Source organism: Homalodisca vitripennis, chromosome 2, assembly GCF_021130785.1.
Source record: "Homalodisca vitripennis isolate AUS2020 chromosome 2, UT_GWSS_2.1, whole genome shotgun sequence".
In the NCBI taxonomy this organism is placed as follows: Eukaryota; Metazoa; Arthropoda; class Insecta; order Hemiptera; family Cicadellidae; genus Homalodisca; species Homalodisca vitripennis.
The window spans coordinates 118,743,866-118,761,617 of NC_060208.1; the positions used below are offsets into that span (position 1 = coordinate 118,743,866).

The window sequence follows — 17,752 nt, forward strand, 5'->3', positions numbered from 1 at the left end:
TGTTTGAGTACACTGCTGTTCCTTACTCAACAACTCTTTTCTCTTGCTCTAAATATTGAGTTTTCATTTTTATTGTACTATTATAAAATATTATAACGGAAAACAATATTACAAACCGCTACAAATAAAACGTTTTCCATTACATTTTTTTCTTCGATTTCCGTTAAGCCTAGGTCAGTAGGAACGTTGGTAAATCTCGCTCTCTATTAGGTATTTACAAAAATATTTCTGTAAGTTTATTATTTTAACTGAATTTATAGCAGTAAAATCAGTAAAACACCACTAAAAGGATCCTATGCACTAAGTTAAAAGTTTTTAGAACCTTTCTATCAAAAGTGCTCGTATAGACAGAAGACAGACAGATGCGATGTTACAGAGGACTTGTCCGGTCTTTAATTCATCAGACCAGACAACACCGTCGCGTCGTATGTATTCTTTGGTCGCTAGTCGAGCCACGTAACAAAACAGTACCACACAGTGTCGGCGCCGCGTCGCGATCTGTCATAAATATATGAAATCCTATAAAATATATATTGCAATAGATTTCAAAAATGTTTGGATGTTTCATACTCTATCAAACAAATCCTATTAGACGGATTTGGACAAAATTTGGCATGTACAATACAGGATATAGGAAACGAATATATGAATACTTTTATTTCGAAATACCAATTACACATACTTTTCAGAGTAACAAAAAAATTTAATTATTGTAAAGATAGGCAATATTTTGACACCTGATACACAGTGTTATATTACTTTTTATTAATAAATGTATACATAAATAACAGCTGTCATAGCTGTCGGTATGATATATACAGTAATGACAAATAGTATTATATAACTCCTGTCATAGATGGCAGCAGTGACAAATTCAAACCATCTAGTTTATTCTGGATTTTACTTAATGAACGAAATTAAGAATGTGCACATAGTAAAAAATTGGTTCTCTTTGACATTGTGTGACGGCATATTTTCAGTAGCTGAAGGATGGAAAACGGAAGGACCAGGTACGAAGGTGATACAACGAATCATTCGCTCGGTGACTAAAATTTCAGGAAACAAGCGAGCGCAGTGAATCCGTGACAACTGCAAATGAAACCGCAAAGCAATAACAGAAAGTTTTGAAGGGAAGGGCTTTGCATCCGTTTTTACTGATTACACGTACTGATAGATATATAAATATTGATATAATGCCTAGACTAAACCAAAGAAATTTGATGATATGGCGAATATGAGAAGTGAGATCATGTACTCTACTGTATATAAGGTGTAAATATATTCATACCTTCGAAAAGAAGTTACCGAGTGTACAAAAAAAGCAACAAGATGGGTGGCCCTCAACGTGGACGTACTTATAGGTAATTAAACTAGTCGTAAATATTATTAGTACATAGGGATAGTTTGAAAAGTTTATATATTTTGTATATGCATGTATCGGAAAACGCAGAAAATTTATTATGTAAGCAGAATTACTGATTTCTTTTATGCTACAGAATATTCAAGATCCTGAATTTCAAGGAGTATGATAATTTGTCCAAGTAATATACCCATGGTCATGGTAATAGCTAAGAATTTGGTGCGTATGCATTAGAAGAATACAATTAACTATCCAAAGTTGTGTCACAAAATTCAAATATATCTGATTATGTTTACTTGTGTTATGTTATTCACAGCCTATTGGGCGTCAAAGAGACTATAGTCTGGCAAAGCCACTCATGAAGCGAGCTATTACGCAATACCTTTGGCAACGCGACATTGTTTGTATACATCGTTCCGGACAGTTAATTGATAGAAGAATGACCAATATATCGATTATAGTTGCTTCTCAATCGGTGTGATGAATTATTTACCTGTATTGTATTATAAATTATAGTAGTCGTCATAGTGCAAATATTCCAGTGTTGAGGTATAGAAATACTATTATTGGAGCAATATCGATTAGTCCTCGTGAAATATTTGTGATTATTATTATTTGCTTAATATTTAATAAAAATATAAAATTATTTATTGCTGTCTTGATTTGTATGAACACCATAAAAAGATGAATTTATAATAACATCAGTACTTACAGCAGCTTCGCAAACAATTTTCGAAATATAGGCTAAGTCCGTGGACTTCTTAGTGACAACATGTATTGTGTAATGGAAGCCTGTGATATTTTTCAAAAGGAAGTTGGCATATATTACTTCGAAAGTTGGGTATATATTACTTCAGTGTTTCTCGGTAAGAGGATCAGAGGTTAAGGAATATTGTTACTGACTCGTATATCAAATTTTGTGCGTGTAGTATCATTTCTAGTTTGAAAGTGGATGAATTCTATTTTGTACGCCACAGTTGAGTTTGCCTTGTTGCTCCGATCAAGACAAAATGTACATATTTTGGTCACATAAACTAACTATGATCAAATAGTCTACTTCCATCCTTTCATCTACTCTCTGTTTAAAAGATCTCAAGATAAGTTTGGCTGTGTAATTACAAAACTAATTATAACAAATACGTCAAAATATGTCAATGACTGGTTGAGTTATTAACAGTTTGCTAAATAATAGATTTAAACATACTATTGATACATATACCGCATGGCTTACAGTTCTGTAGAATAACTGTCTAGCTTTATGCATATAGTTAAAGGAAGGAAAACTAGCAATATCGTAATTTCATTTCTCAAAGATTCGAGATATTTATTTTAAAGTCAGAAACATCTTATTTGTTGGTTTTATTCTTTCCATGCTATGTACTATTTGCTTGTAACAATTAGTTTTACAAATAATACTCTACCATCACAAAATTACTTGCAAAAACGACCTAAAACAATATGTCACCAATTATAAAACTGTTAAAATGTTTGTTATATTTTTATTTTATATATATATATATATTGTTATTTTTTGTTGATATTTCCATCACCAATAACAGCAAAATTCAAGTTTACTTTACAAATTACAAATTATAACCTCAAAAAGCAATAATTACATATTTACGTTTATACGACTATTAACGTTACGCTCAATATTCCACTTGTTTCGTAATGAATACAATCAGAATCAGTTTTATTGGTTTGCCTCTTTAAAAATAATCCTGTTCTGTCTAGACTTACTCCTCTGCACACAATGTTTATACTATGACTTATTGCAGCCGCGGAAATGTGTTTCTAACTACAAACAATACACTGTTTGACGATACAACTGTTGTTCTCCTGACCCCAAGGCGCGCTGCTGGAGACCAGTATACTGAGCCAAGATTAGCTTCGCCAATTATCCCTATATTTACGCACAGATATTAATAACTTCTCTGTTTCTCACGTCACACCTACACTGCCTCAGATCGCCACATTCTCGGTAGAGAAGCAATTCAGCTCGTACGTCTGCATCAAGTCAAGGGACGATAGGGATATATTAATATTACTAAACAATACTAACAATGGCAGTAAACATGTGTCTATTACATCGGTATTAAGAAACTCAGCGGCAACCGCTACATCCTTACATATTATAGTAAATGACCTGTTTATAACATCTCTGCCTTACTTTTTCCAAGACTACCGCTGATCATTAGCATGTAGGCCTACTTCTTATTGATTAAGTTTACATTGTCGGCCATCTTGGATTAGAATTATATACATTTTTAATTGTAAATATGGTCTTGTAATACATGATTTCAATGTATTTTTTTAACATGATTACTAAAATCGGATTTTAGTATATTTATTCGTTCTTAAAATATTTATACTTTTATCATTACATTTTCTTCACCATTACATGTTCTATATCATTACATTTTCTTTATCATTAAATTACTATTTATTAAAACTATTATATGATTCCTCTTAGGAATTTATAGCTAAACGAATTGTGACATCGCGTTCATTGCAAAATAAATAAATTTAAATTATGGATCATAACACCACCTTTACAATTACAAAAATGTATATAATTTCAAAATGGCGGATCCAAGATGGCAACTAAAATGCGAGCTTGAACAAAATGAAGTACTTGCTACTCTACAACGATCAGTGGTAGTCACGATTTAAAAAGTGTGGTAAAATTTAGGGTGAGACTAAAAACTCCCCATACTTATTTATACATTGAGGCACATAGTTACTATACACATATTCAATTATAGTATAGTAGCTCCTCTGGTTTCGATGAAGTAATAAAAATATTTTATCAGACGTTTTTGTTTATTATCTGTTTATATTTTATTTTCGTTTTATTGTGCCCACCCACTTAATCTATTACGAGTATAGCTACTATTTATAGCTCGCATAGTACTTTGTCAAAAACGGTATTTTCATAGTAGTCTATGCCTGTCTTTTGAACTTGCTACAAATATGTTATGCGTTCATGTTGGCAATACAATATTTTATGAGGTTTTTTAATTCGCGTAACAGCTGTCAAATGAATTTCTCTACCACCGCCGTTTGGGTAACCGATCTCTATGTCGAATAAAGGAACTCTTTCATCAACTAATTCCGTATAGAGAAAGAGTGTTGGCAAAATGTGCTTTGTGCAGCTTAGGTAAAGATATTTTCTTACCATCCACATCCTGTCCTAAAGTACAGTGTGTTGCAGTTAAAATCTGTTGCTTCTACACAAACACTCCCTAGCTGAAGAGACGAAACAAAGTCGAAACATGTGTAAACAAAGATGTTAAGGACTTGCGCCCATAGTTTTGTTCGCAAAGTTCGCATTTCGTTTTTCTATTTCTATAGAAAATAAATCAAGAAACTAAATAACGTTGCTTTCTACGCTAAAATTATTTTTTATTTTAAGAAACAATTTTTGTTTTATAATTAATTCTACTGCTACTGAATAGTGTAGTATTGTATAACATTTTATTGTAAATAGTATGAGAAACAATTATATGTTCTTTCATAATACTATATTTATAAAAGTTATTTTTTATTTTCCCCACTTGACGTCTTCTTGAAATAATGAAATAATTATAAATATTTTAGTCGCGCTAAATTAATAATAAAATTGTAATCTTTAACGCATTGAACATTTATGTAATTCCCTTCATTATTTTTCGGTTGACTAGAGTTGTTATGAAAGGATATTGCCGTGAATACGATTCAAATAACTAAATCCTACAATAGAATTAATAGTACATCTTAACTGAAGCTACATTAAGGGACAGACTAAACTCCTTACCTACTCCTCTACCTCTTAATGTTTCTCAGTGTATGAGTACTATACAACACTCTGTTACATCAAATATTGCTTTGGTTCCATTTGACTAGGAAGAATCTTTCACCAGCATCATATAAGCAGATTTGAGGATTTCTTAACACTTAAAACATTTCAGAAGAGAGTCTGCGACATTACCTACAGTTTTCCTAGAAAAGTACAAGAAACACTTTCAGGATTTAGTTATTGTATATGGCTTTTGCGTGATGTATAATAACAGTTTCGTAAACCTAATAAAGGATTATTTTAAACTATTATCTAAGTTTCTAACACATCACCATCGATTTGTTTTCCTAATGAAACGAAATAATGTAGTGTTAATTTTTAATAGAAAACAAGAAAATTGACAAAGATTGTCAGTTTAAATGTGAATGTGGCATCTCCATGTCTAGTATGTTACTGCCGATGCAACTTGTAAGAGAAATTTGAGAGGGTGGCAAAAGAGGAAAATTATACCAGTAAAAGACACTTAATACTTTCAAAGATATAGTGGCGAAATCTACATATAGATTGAGACGATGTTTCCCATGACACCAATACCTACCAGAAAACTCAAACAGACGTAAAGTATAGCATCAGGTAACGAGACAGTCAGTGGTGGCGCTTCAGAGCTACTAATAAATCTACTCTACTGGCTGTGCGACAAGAACGGTACCGTCGTCGGCGCGGTGTGGCATATTCATAAGACTAATTAAGGCCGGTTGGAGAACCAGTAGGTAGGTCACTTGGCCAGATTATGTTAGGGAAGATATAGACAGAAGCGTGTTGATCATTCATAGGGTGCTAAGAACATGATTTGGACCCAGCAAACATAATGATCTAAACAAAATACAAATAAAAACTCGGACAACGCGTTGCATAAAGTAGAAGCAGGTAGGTCACTCCTAATCGAATTTGACACTGTGGCGGTTTTTATATAACTCTTATAGTGATCATAATAAGCTGGACATCGATAAGAAGATTTTTAAACTTATGTACACGAGGGAAATCTTAAAACGTAGAGGATTACTTTATGTTCAATTCCTTGTTAGAGAAATGAAATATGTGATACATTGTTTATTAGTCAAGGATATTGAACCAAATGTTGGGAGAGATGGTTTATAAAAGTTAATTTCGAAATTGAAGACCAGATCAATTATGCAATTCTTCTAAGATCCCTGAAGGAATCTCCGTTATTTTAAAGAATAATTATTAAATATGTTATGCTCCTAATAAAGGTGGCAATTTATTAGACCCTCTTTGGGCTCTTCTTGCACTCTGTAGGGTAAAAAGCAATATTCCTCAAATAAAGACAGATCTCGTTCTCAATTATAGAGAACGTTCAAGAAGATCAAGTTGAGGAGTTTTGTGTTAACTAAAGTAAATTGCTCACAGTGGGGAACACCAATCTTGCCAGTAGTGCAGCTGGACCGAGCGACGTGTCAGTAAGGTTAAGTGTAGATCACAAAACTACATTAGACAAAGTTTATTTATTTATCTCCTCCTTGTAGTTTAACGTCCTTATTGTTTTGAATTGTATAGAAAGTGTATTTTAAAACAATTGAAATCATACTAAAGTATAATATAATACAACTAATCTCAGTAGTAAGTTTAATCGCTTTATTATTTTTTTTCAACCGAATAAAGAATTTCACTTCATTTTAATATGTCATTGTTGTTAAAGGATTATGTTCTTCTTGTACAACTTCAATTTTAATATAAAACAGATATCATATTCATAGTGGGACGGGGTTGATGCAATGTGATTATTGAGATTTGGTACAAATGAAAGCTACAAAATTTGGGAGATCACAAATAAACACGCGAAGAATAACCTGGAGGAGCTGTTTTCTAATTCGTTTTTAAGATTTGTAAAAACATTAAAAGTACATTGTAAAAGTATTACAAAGTACCGTTAAAATTAATTCCTAACAAGTCCACTGCTGAATTGGGTACTCTCTGTCATAAGGTCACGTTCTTCAGAAGATCCAACGGTTTTGAAAAAAAAAATCCAAAATTTTGTAATAGTAGCTCCGACCTTGTACAACTTAATATACCTGGTGTCCCACGAAGAGGTTTAAACGTTTGATTTTATATTACTTGCCCATTTATGCACAGAAAATTTTCAAACTCTATAAGGTTCAAACATATCAAACATTATTTATTCAATAAGGTTTTAAAACATTCTGTGAAAATTCTACCTGTCTAGCAGTTCTTGAAACTAAATAATGGCATTTTGAAAAACTATACTTTAAAAATAGCAAAAAAGTATTTTTGATTTTGTAAAATTATTTATTATCATATTCTAGAGAAATTAAGCATTTAAATCAGAAAATTTGAACATAGCCTATTAAAAAACCTACAATTACAGTCCACAATCATTCGAATTATTGTAATCCATCCACAGCGACAAACTGATAAAAGCGCTTAACGAATGAATCGTAAGCTCTTACCCATAAATTCTGCGGTGTTCGTAGAAGTCCCCCTTCAATTGATTGTTTTAATTCCTCATCATTATTAAAGCTACGAGTATAAACCTGTTCCTGTAAGTAACCCCATAGAAAGAAATCACACACAGTTCAATCTGGAGATCGGGGTGGCCAATCTAAAATATCACTTACAAGACCAAGGCCATGAAGGTTGTCATTTAGTAATCCCTTGACAGGGTTTAAGAAATGAGGAGGAGCACCATCTTGTTGGAAGATTGCTTGATCCATTTCTGGAACCGTAAAATGAGGCAAGACTTGTTCATTTAAAACCTATTCATACCTATTTCCAGTCATTGTACTGTTTGAAATGTCGTAAGATAGCACCCTATTACAACTTGCAGCTGCCCAAACAGTAATTGCTTTTGATTTGAGTACAGTCTGTTCAAGAATGTGTGGATTACCAGTGTTGTATTAATTGCAATTATACCTATTTACAGCACCATTGCGGTAAAAAGTAGAATTTTCTGAAAAAACAATTTGAATATGCCAATTAGGATCTAGCTCATGAAACCCAATGATACGAGAACAAAATTTCACTCTCCAGTCCGGATCATATTCAAGAAGATTATGAACTAGGTGACTTTTGTAAAATTTAATTTTGTTTTTTCTTAATTATTCTCTGTACTGAAGACTTTGGAACATCAGTTTCAAGTCCAAACTTCCCTAGTGATTTCGGTTTACCTGGATAGCAGAGCATTGATGCGCATACTTCTCTTTCGTCATTTGATCCTCTAGAGTATTTATTTACGATACTTCCAGTTTCTAACAAAAGATTTTTCCACTTAGTTATTGTTGGGTTGCTAGGTGGTTCAACTCCTGGGTAGGCAACCTGAAATTGTCTAATTGTTTCTGTAATGTTGCCAAAAGCAATAGCCCACGCACAACACTCCACTTTTTGTTCAACATATAAAGCCATTTCTCGAACTTCAATATCAGTAAAACTGTAATGGAGGAGGTTATGTTATGCTTATACATATTTTTATAATTTGAAATGAATGTTTATACGAAGCAAAATGGTGAAATTTTTAATATGTCACCATTTTGTTTCTACAATTGTTGGGGAGCTTTAATTTTCACAGAATATTTTTAAACCTTACTTTAATTATTGTGTAGAGTATGAAAATGTTCGGTGTATAAATGGGCAAGTAATATAAAATCAAACGTTTAAACCTCTGCGTGGGACACTCTGTATTATTGTGCTAAAGAAACCATTCTATATTGACACTATAAATCATGGTTGTTACTTTTAAACGATAACTCTGTATTTTGTGTTTAAGAAATGATCAGCGCTTATTGTGGAATGAGATAAATATATTTATGTTTTAACATACAGGTTTTATTTATGAATGAGTGAGGTTTCCTTATTTCTATCGACTTTACTCCATACCTTTATGTATCTAACTAATTCCATGGAGATAAACTTTGTTGTACGTAGTTTAAATTTAACATACGGGATCGTTGGCTGATATTCACGTTCAAGCTACAAAATCATTTATATAGGTCCCAACTGGTTTCAAGATAAATAGGTTTCCCAAGCTATACATTTTGTGAATATGTAGAGGAATAAAAAAGCGAGAATGTGACGCTGTTAGAACCGACTGTCGCTGTCGTAGCGCTCGCTTGGAAGCAACGAGCCAATATACATCAAGAGCAGGAGCCCCCCTCTGGCTGAGAGCTGTGTTATGTGTTTCTTCAGTCAAAGGGTCCGGTCGTTACGAGAAAGTACATGAGGGAAGGTTTTATGTCTCGTCATCAGTCACACCCAACTCCTGGTGTTCTTTACCCGGGGTCGATTCGATCGACAATTTGTTGTTTAAATAGTAGAGTAACAAAACCCTCTACAGGCCAAGTGAATGAATGTTATTCCAATGTTATTTATTCCATTACAATTTTCAAAACATTAGTTTACGTTATACGTATTATAAAGTAGCCTATTATTTCGAAATTTTTATTCGAAAATAATGTAGTTGTCCCAAAATATCCCCTAAAAAGTGGCAGTGAGTTTACTAGGGTGAGTTAAAAGTATGGATACTCTCTGTTTAGTTTTTGGTGGATAAAGATGGAGGGATGTAACTCGGGACACTTTTCTAGGAAATGGAAGTAACCTTTTTCGTCACTGTTACAACTTTGCTCATTCCCTTAAATGGGATTTGGGGGGGGCTCAACATTTTTGAATGTAAAGACTCATTAAGAGACACTTCATTTGAAATTACATGATAAAAGAAGAACAGTGGAAACTAAAGGTTTATATCCCAACCCAATACAAAATGGCAAATCATTTTAGTAAATGAACGAAAAACTAAGTAATATACCAAGTTGATCATTATTTAGACCAACTAGCATGTAATCAAGATAAATGTATTTGTTTTCTGTTTACTGGTTTAGCGATCAGTGCACCAGACTAATTCCGAAGACAACTGCAGCTAGGTCAACGATTAGAATCTTTTCCTCGCGTATGAGCAATAAAGACAATAATAAAGACAATAAAGACATTTATTTATCCTTCGGCAAGTCACATAACAAGCAATAGACATCGTCAATACTAGAAACTATTAGTTGACTAATTTGTCACAATAGTGTTTTAAAAACTTAATCCTATTAAGCAATAGTACTCACTAGCCTATACACAATCTAGACTAAGTGTTAAAATTAAATTTAAAATATTCTTCTAGGTTTTACAGTGGATTATTTACAAGCCATTCATGTAATCTCTCTGAAAATTTACGATGGTTTAAATTTTTCCAAGACACTGGTAACTTATTGAAAAGCCTTATTCCCATGTTTTTATGGTAATTCATTGATTTTGTAAGTCTTAATCTAGGCAGCTCAATTCTTTCTTGGTTTCGTGTATTATGAGAGTGTATGGCATTTCTTTGTGTAGCTATAAAGATGCAGATTTTTCTTTATTACCATTAATACATCAAAAATATACAAATTTACAACAGTTAAAATGTTTAATTGCCTAAAAAGAGGTCGACAGTGATCACGCGGATTAGAGCCAGTTATGATTCGTATAGCTTTTTTTTGTACAATAAGAACCTTTTGAATGCCTATTCCATTACCCCACACAATTAAACAATATCTTATAATACTTTCAAAAAATGAAAAATATGCCATTCTTAAATATCTTGGAGACACTTTATTTTTATGGTTTGCAAGTAAATAAATTACTCTAGACAATCTCTTACAAATATAGGCTATATGAGTTTTCCATGACAGATTAGAATCAATATTTACACCTAAAAGCTTCACTGTACTTAATGAATCTAAGAGATCTTCTGTTTTTAAGGTTACCAACAGATGCTGTGTTTTTTCTTTATTTAGGAATAGTCCATTAGTTTCAAACCAATGAGTTGCCTCTAACAATGTGTTTTCTGAAATTATTTTTAGCTGATCCACATCATTATGATAAGATAACAATGTTGTATCATCTGCATATATTGTAGAGTAACAGGACAAATTATTGCTTAGGTCATTAATTAAAACTAGAAAGAGTATAGGCCCTAAAACAGACCCCTGAGATACTCCTAAGTTAAATTCTAAAACTTCAGACAAACTGCCATTGTGGTCGACCAATTGCTTACGCTCTGAAAGATATGACTTCAAAATTTTCAAATCTTTGCCATAGAAACCATAATACTCCAACTTACTCAATAAAATTACATGGTTGACTGTGTCAAATGCTTTACTCAGGTCACATAAAGTGACCTGGGCAGCATTTTTACTCTCTAAGGTCAGTAAAAGTTGATTAATTAAGCCATCAATGGCATGTGTAGTTGATCTACCAGGACGATAACCATACTGACTATCATTAAACAAAACAGAAGACTCAAAATATTTACAAATTTGTATTTTAAGAATTTTTTCTAAGACTTTCCCTATGACTGGGATACAAGAGATCTATAATACGTTAATGCATCTAGAATTAACTAAGGTTAATACTTAAAAATTATACCTTTTTGATGTTAAAAATAATAATTTGACATTACTGAATTTTTAATTGATGAAGACGGAATGAAAACTAGGATATGCGAGGAAGGTAATGGCCTTGACGTCTGATGAACTTTTGTATCAAAAGTGATCGCAGAAACACCATCAGTTTTCTTCCACACTGTTTCTACTCTAGCCCCACCAAATTTATAATCAAACCATAAAAGTAAAAGTATCATTTATAAAAAAAAAATTGTAAGAAAGGTTTCATCATCGTAAAATACTCAAATGAACAACGAAATGTTGCTCCTCTGCTGTAAATAAATTAGACACAAATCAGGTCATGTTTCTATTAAGCAATGAAACACTACATAAAGAATTCAATGTATCATAAATGAAATAGTCAAGATGAACAATGAAAGGTGGATCGTCGACTGTAAATAAATTACGACTCATAACAGAAACTTCCCGTTTAGCATGTAAACGTTTCACATATTCGTCATAAACATTTTTGTACTCTGTATGCACATTTGTTTGTATTGGGTAAATTATATTGTTCGTACATTTAAAAGTTTTTTATATAAACATCGTTAGTCCAACATGAAATGAATACAAATATTATTTTGTTAAATTATCATAAACACTGTGACATTAAAATCACAAGATGTTTAAATGTGAATGTAAAAAACTATTAAGGTGTTTTCAATGTATGAAATTTTAAAACAAATTATAAAATTAAATTGATTATCGGGAAGTTTTAAAATACTCTAGATTTATCGTTTAGTACATCTAGCTCTTTTTCATTCGTAGCAGTTCTTGAAAATTTACATAAAGATGTATAGGTATCATTTATATTAGACGATAAAATACCAAGACTTCAAAAAGTAGCGTCTTATAAGCGTAGTAGATTCCTACCAAATATATCCTTTCAAAATTTATATTGTTTGTGTGGGAAATAGTTTGACATCACGTTTTGAATGATTGGGCTGTTCAGTTATATTTGAAGATGCTATGACACAGATGGACTTCATAATGACTAATTATTGGGGATCATTTGTCAGACATAGTCGGTAGTTTGGTTAAAATTAGATTGACCTATAATGGATGTTCTTAATTCTAGGTAGTTAGATGTATAGTAACTGAGAAAATCCGTTGAAAGTCTAGCTTTTCTGGATCTCCTTATGCATTCTTGAGACAAACTTTTCTAAAATTATTATAGTAGTAATTTTCTTTATAATATTAAACAGTAATTTTTACAAATATGAACAGTGTCTATTAATACATCGGTAGTCAAAGTTTTAAATTCTCAGAAAATAATCTTGAAGTCGAACTAAAACACGCTTTGTTGTTTTATACTTTATCTGGTAAGTACCATGTTTCATGGATAGAAGAAAATTGATTTCTTGTCTCTCAACAGTCTATTTCTAATAATTGCATTAATATATATACAAAGGAGTAATTCCTTATTGAAATATTTGCTATTACAGAGTATTGATTATGCCAAATAAACATGGTTTCAATATTTCAGCTTATACAAATGAAATTCACATGGACTTAGGTATAAAGCAAAAGTTGTTAACTAATCATTGATTCGTCACATCGTCAATGTGTTAGTAGAATACATTAAATTTAAGCTGAGTGCAATTTTAATTACTTTTAAACGATCTTTTTTGTAAAAACTATGTATATTAAGATAAATAAATTTTTAGGCACTGAAAAAATTAGTTATTATTGGAATTTTTACAATATTATATTAAATTAATGAGTCATGTTAGTTTTTACCTGCGGTTGATGAGAAATATAAACAACTTTAGGTGAATGAACTTCAAAAGATTTAAGTCGCAAACAGAAGGAGGGGCTGTAAGAAATTGTTAACTTTGTAGATCCCCTTAAAGAAACGAAAATATGTCTCGTTTAAAGCGCATTATAACTTTTTTTATTTCTAAATTAATATCAGTGTGAACAATGAAATTTGCATAACAAGCATTTTTGGTCCTGCATAATATGACGATACTTGGAGAAATAGAATTAAGCCCTAAGAAAATATTGCGCAAGCTAATACATTAAGTTGGAAAGCTTATCGGTTGCTAAGCGCCGTCAGGTAATACTGTACAGGCTGAGCCACAAGCGCCTGGCCTGATAATACCGTGGGGACTGAGACATGTGTACCTTAGTGGATAATATTGTGCAGGCTGAGCCATAAGCGCCTGGTCTGATAATACCGTGCAGGCTGACCATAAGCGGCTGGTTTGATAATACTGTGCAGACTGAGATATGCGAGCCTGAGCAGATAATACTGTGCAGGCTGAGCCATAAGCGGCTGGTTTGATAATACTGTGCAGGCTGACCATAAGCGGCTGGTTTGATAATACTGTGCAGACTGAGACATGCGTGCCTGAGCAGATAATACTGTGCAGGCTGACCATAAGCGGCTGGTTTGATAATACTGTGCAGACTGAGACATGCTTGCCTGAGCAGATAATACTGTGCAGGCTGAGCCATAAGCGGCTGGTTTGATAATACTGTGCAGACTGAGACATGCGAGCCTGAGCAGATAATACTGTGCAGGCTGAGCCATAAGCGGCTGGTTTGATAATACTGTGCAGGCTGACCATAAGCGGCTGGTTTGATAATACTGTGCAGACTGAGACATGCGAGCCTGAGCAGATAATACTGTGCAGGCTGACCATAAGCGGCTGGTTTGATAATACTGTGCAGACTGAGACATGCGAGCCTGAGCAGATAATACTGTGCAGGCTGAGCCATAAGCGGCTGGTTTGATAATACTGTGCAGGCTGACCATAAGCGGCTGGTTTGATAATACTGTGCAGACTGAGACATGCGAGCCTGAGCAGATAATACTGTGCAGGCTGACCATAAGCGGCTGGTTTGATAATACTGTGCAGACTGAGACATGCGAGCCTGAGCAGATAATACTGTGCAGGCTGAGCCATAAGCGGCTGGTTTGATAATACTGTGCAGGCTGACCATAAGCGGCTGGTTTGATAATACTGTGCAGACTGAGACATGCGTGCCTGAGCAGATAATACTGTGCAGGCTGACCATAAGCGGCTGGTTTGATAATACTGTGCAGACTGAGACATGCTTGCCTGAGCAGATAATACTGTGCAGGCTGAGCCATAAGCGGCTGGTTTGATAATACTGTGCAGACTGAGACATGCTTGCCTGAGCAGATAATACTGTGCAGGCTGAGCCATAAGCGGCTGGTTTGATAATACTGTGCAGGCTGACCATAAGCGGCTGGTTTGATAATACTGTGCAGACTGAGACATGCTTGCCTGAGCAGATAATACTGTGCAGGCTGAGCCATAAGCGGCTGGTTTGATAATACTGTGCAGACTGAGACATGCTTGCCTGAGCAGATAATACTGTGCAGGCTGAGCCATAAGCGGCTGGTTTGATAATACTGTGCAGACTGAGACATGCTTGCCTGAGCAGATAATACTGTGCAGGCTGAGCCATAAGCGGCTGGTTTGATAATACTGTGCAGGCTGACCATAAGCGGCTGGTTTGATAATACTGTGCAGACTGAGACATGCGTGCCTGAGCAGATAATACTGTGCAGGCTGACCATAAGCGGCTGGTTTGATAATACTGTGAAGACTGAGACATGCGAGCCTGAGCGGATAATACTGTCCAGGCTGAGCCATAAGCGGCTGGTTTGATAATACTGTGCAGGCTGACCATAAGCGGCTGGTTTGATAATACTGTGCAGACTGAGACATGCGAGCCTGAGCAGATAATACTGTGCAGGCTGACCATAAGCGGCTGGTTTGATAATACTGTGCAGACTGAGACATGCTTGCCTGAGTAGATAATACTGTGCAGGCTGACCATAAGCGGCTGGTTTGATAATACTGTGCAGACTGAGACATGCGTGCCTGAGCAGATAATACTGTGCAGGCTGACCATTAGCGGCTGGTTTGATAATACTGTGCAACCTGAGTCTTGCTTGCCTGAACAGATAATACTGTGCAGGCTGACCATAAGCGGCTGGTTTGATAATACTGTGCAGACTGAGACATGCTTGCCTGAGCAGATAATACCGTGCAGGCTGAGCCATGAGCGGCTGGTCAGATAATATTTTACAGGCTCTGCCATAATGTATTTATAAATCGACATATTTATATTTATAAAGATCATGAACGTATTCCTTCTAAGTCTGTTTGCAGTCAAATGTCAGTAAACTGACCTTATTTGTACTATTCATGTTTTGCTTGAGAAATACGTGTTTGTACCTTTACTAATTAATTCTTATAATTAAGAAACACACGAAAGATCAAATTACAATAATTAACTATTTGCCTATAGATTTTATATTACTTCTTGACATTCAACGAGTCATTTAGATTAAAGTTTTCAATTTCCATGCACACCTTCAATGTAATTCAGCCTTATGAAAGTTTCAGATATTGTGGGCAGCAAGTTATATTTGTTTTTTTCAAATAAAAGAAGTTTGACGTATTTTAACAAATTATATCAGTGGATATGTATTAACATGAAAACTCAGACTTTCGTCTGTTTTTACACAATGCTATAATGTATAGGCTATAGGTTTTACAAAAACTAAATACGAATATAGGCTATTAATTAAAAAAGTCAGGCCAACGCAGGATTCGAACTTGCTCTACTTTCAAACCAAAATAGAACTCATGTTTCTTAAGCTGTATGCTTATAAAAGGCTCTTTCAATCGAACCTTTTTGGCACTGGCAAAAATACAAATTGCAATATAAACTTACAGAATAACCCAAGATAAGGGAAACGTATTTAGTAAAAATTATTATAAGAAACTTAGTTTCCTAAAGTAAAAGGCAAATTTAGGAGAATGTGCTAAAGTATTGATGGCTATCTTATGATATAAGTAAAGGTGAACGCGGCTCTATAAAAGTGCTTTTAGTCGGAAAGGTGACTGACAGTTCTTTCTGTCACACAAATGTTACTTATCGAACACGGTTGCATATTTCATTTACCATCTTTCATTACGTCGTTACATTCGTGATTGTTAACAGAAGATATATTTGTTTCTTATTTCAATGGTGACAATAATATGTACTGGAGAGAATGCTAAGAAGCCTGTAATCCAAAACTCAATACACACGTCTTCACTGACAAAAACTAAATGGGTGGGAGATCCGTAGGTTACCAAACTGTTTTGAACTTGAGTAAGCGATAGAACTATTTCATCAAAAAACTTGTTAAAAGAGATCTTTTTGTACTATAGCTAGTGTAAACAACTATATGTGTAACATAGCTAGTAGTGTAACTAACCCATGAGTACTTCAGATATGTGTATCCAACTCTATGAGTATTATAGCTATGGTGTAATTAAACCTATGAGTATTACAGTTACTGGTGTAACTAACTCTATAAGTATTACAGATAGTGGTGTATCTAACCCAATAAGTATTATAATGTCTGATGCCGATGAGAGTAATTAGAAAGTATTGTCTTAAACTACGCAAAATTTAATTTCAACTTCCAAATAATTGTATATTTCTTTGAAATTTGAAGCCAGTTTTTAGTAATTTCTTAAAATGTAATCATGCAAACCACCAGTCTCTCTCTATGTTATTTTTATTGAAGAAGACAAATTGATTATTTATTGAAGACTTTAGGGGTTACTTAGAAACTAGTAATTTTAGGATCATTTTAATGTTCTAAATTAGGATATTACAATATTATTTACCTCATGCTTTACCGTATGTTGATGGGAAAGCCAGAAAGAGAAAACAACCACCACTTCATGTCACAACCACTTTTCTAATATGTCACTGGATATAATAGAAATGTCATAAGCTAAATTACAGACCGGTATAATAAATCGTGCTAATGTCAATTTTATATTTGTATGAAGTCATTGAGGAGGCCACGCAACGCATTCCTGTAGCGTGTGTCTCACGCACACTCCGGCTCGCTCGCTGTGCTCACACTGTTGGGGACGGGGCAGGGACAGGGTGGGCTGCTGGGAACCTCTCCTCTCCGCGCGCAGACGCACCGTCACCCACCGCGTTACATTCATAATCAATTGAAGATGAAAATAATGAAGTAGTGTTCCAATACGAGAGTGATTATAGCCGTAAAGCACTCGCATTGTTCTGTTCCCCGGTTCTATTATATCTCTGCTATTGAATTCGCCGTAC

The 17,752-nt window shown here is 34.1% G+C and overlaps 1 protein-coding gene across 2 annotated transcripts in view; it reads right to left on the reverse strand.

The window, feature by feature from the left end:
- Positions 1–17,541, reverse strand: part of LOC124354651 (lachesin-like) — a 65,294-nt gene extending 47,753 nt beyond the window's left edge. For both annotated transcript variants that reach the window (XM_046805275.1, XM_046805274.1), the window contains exon 1: positions 17,299–17,541. The gene's annotated coding sequence lies outside the window, so the exon portion shown is untranslated. The remainder of the gene's footprint in view (positions 1–17,298) is intronic.
- Between the last annotated feature and the right edge of the window lie 211 nt (positions 17,542–17,752).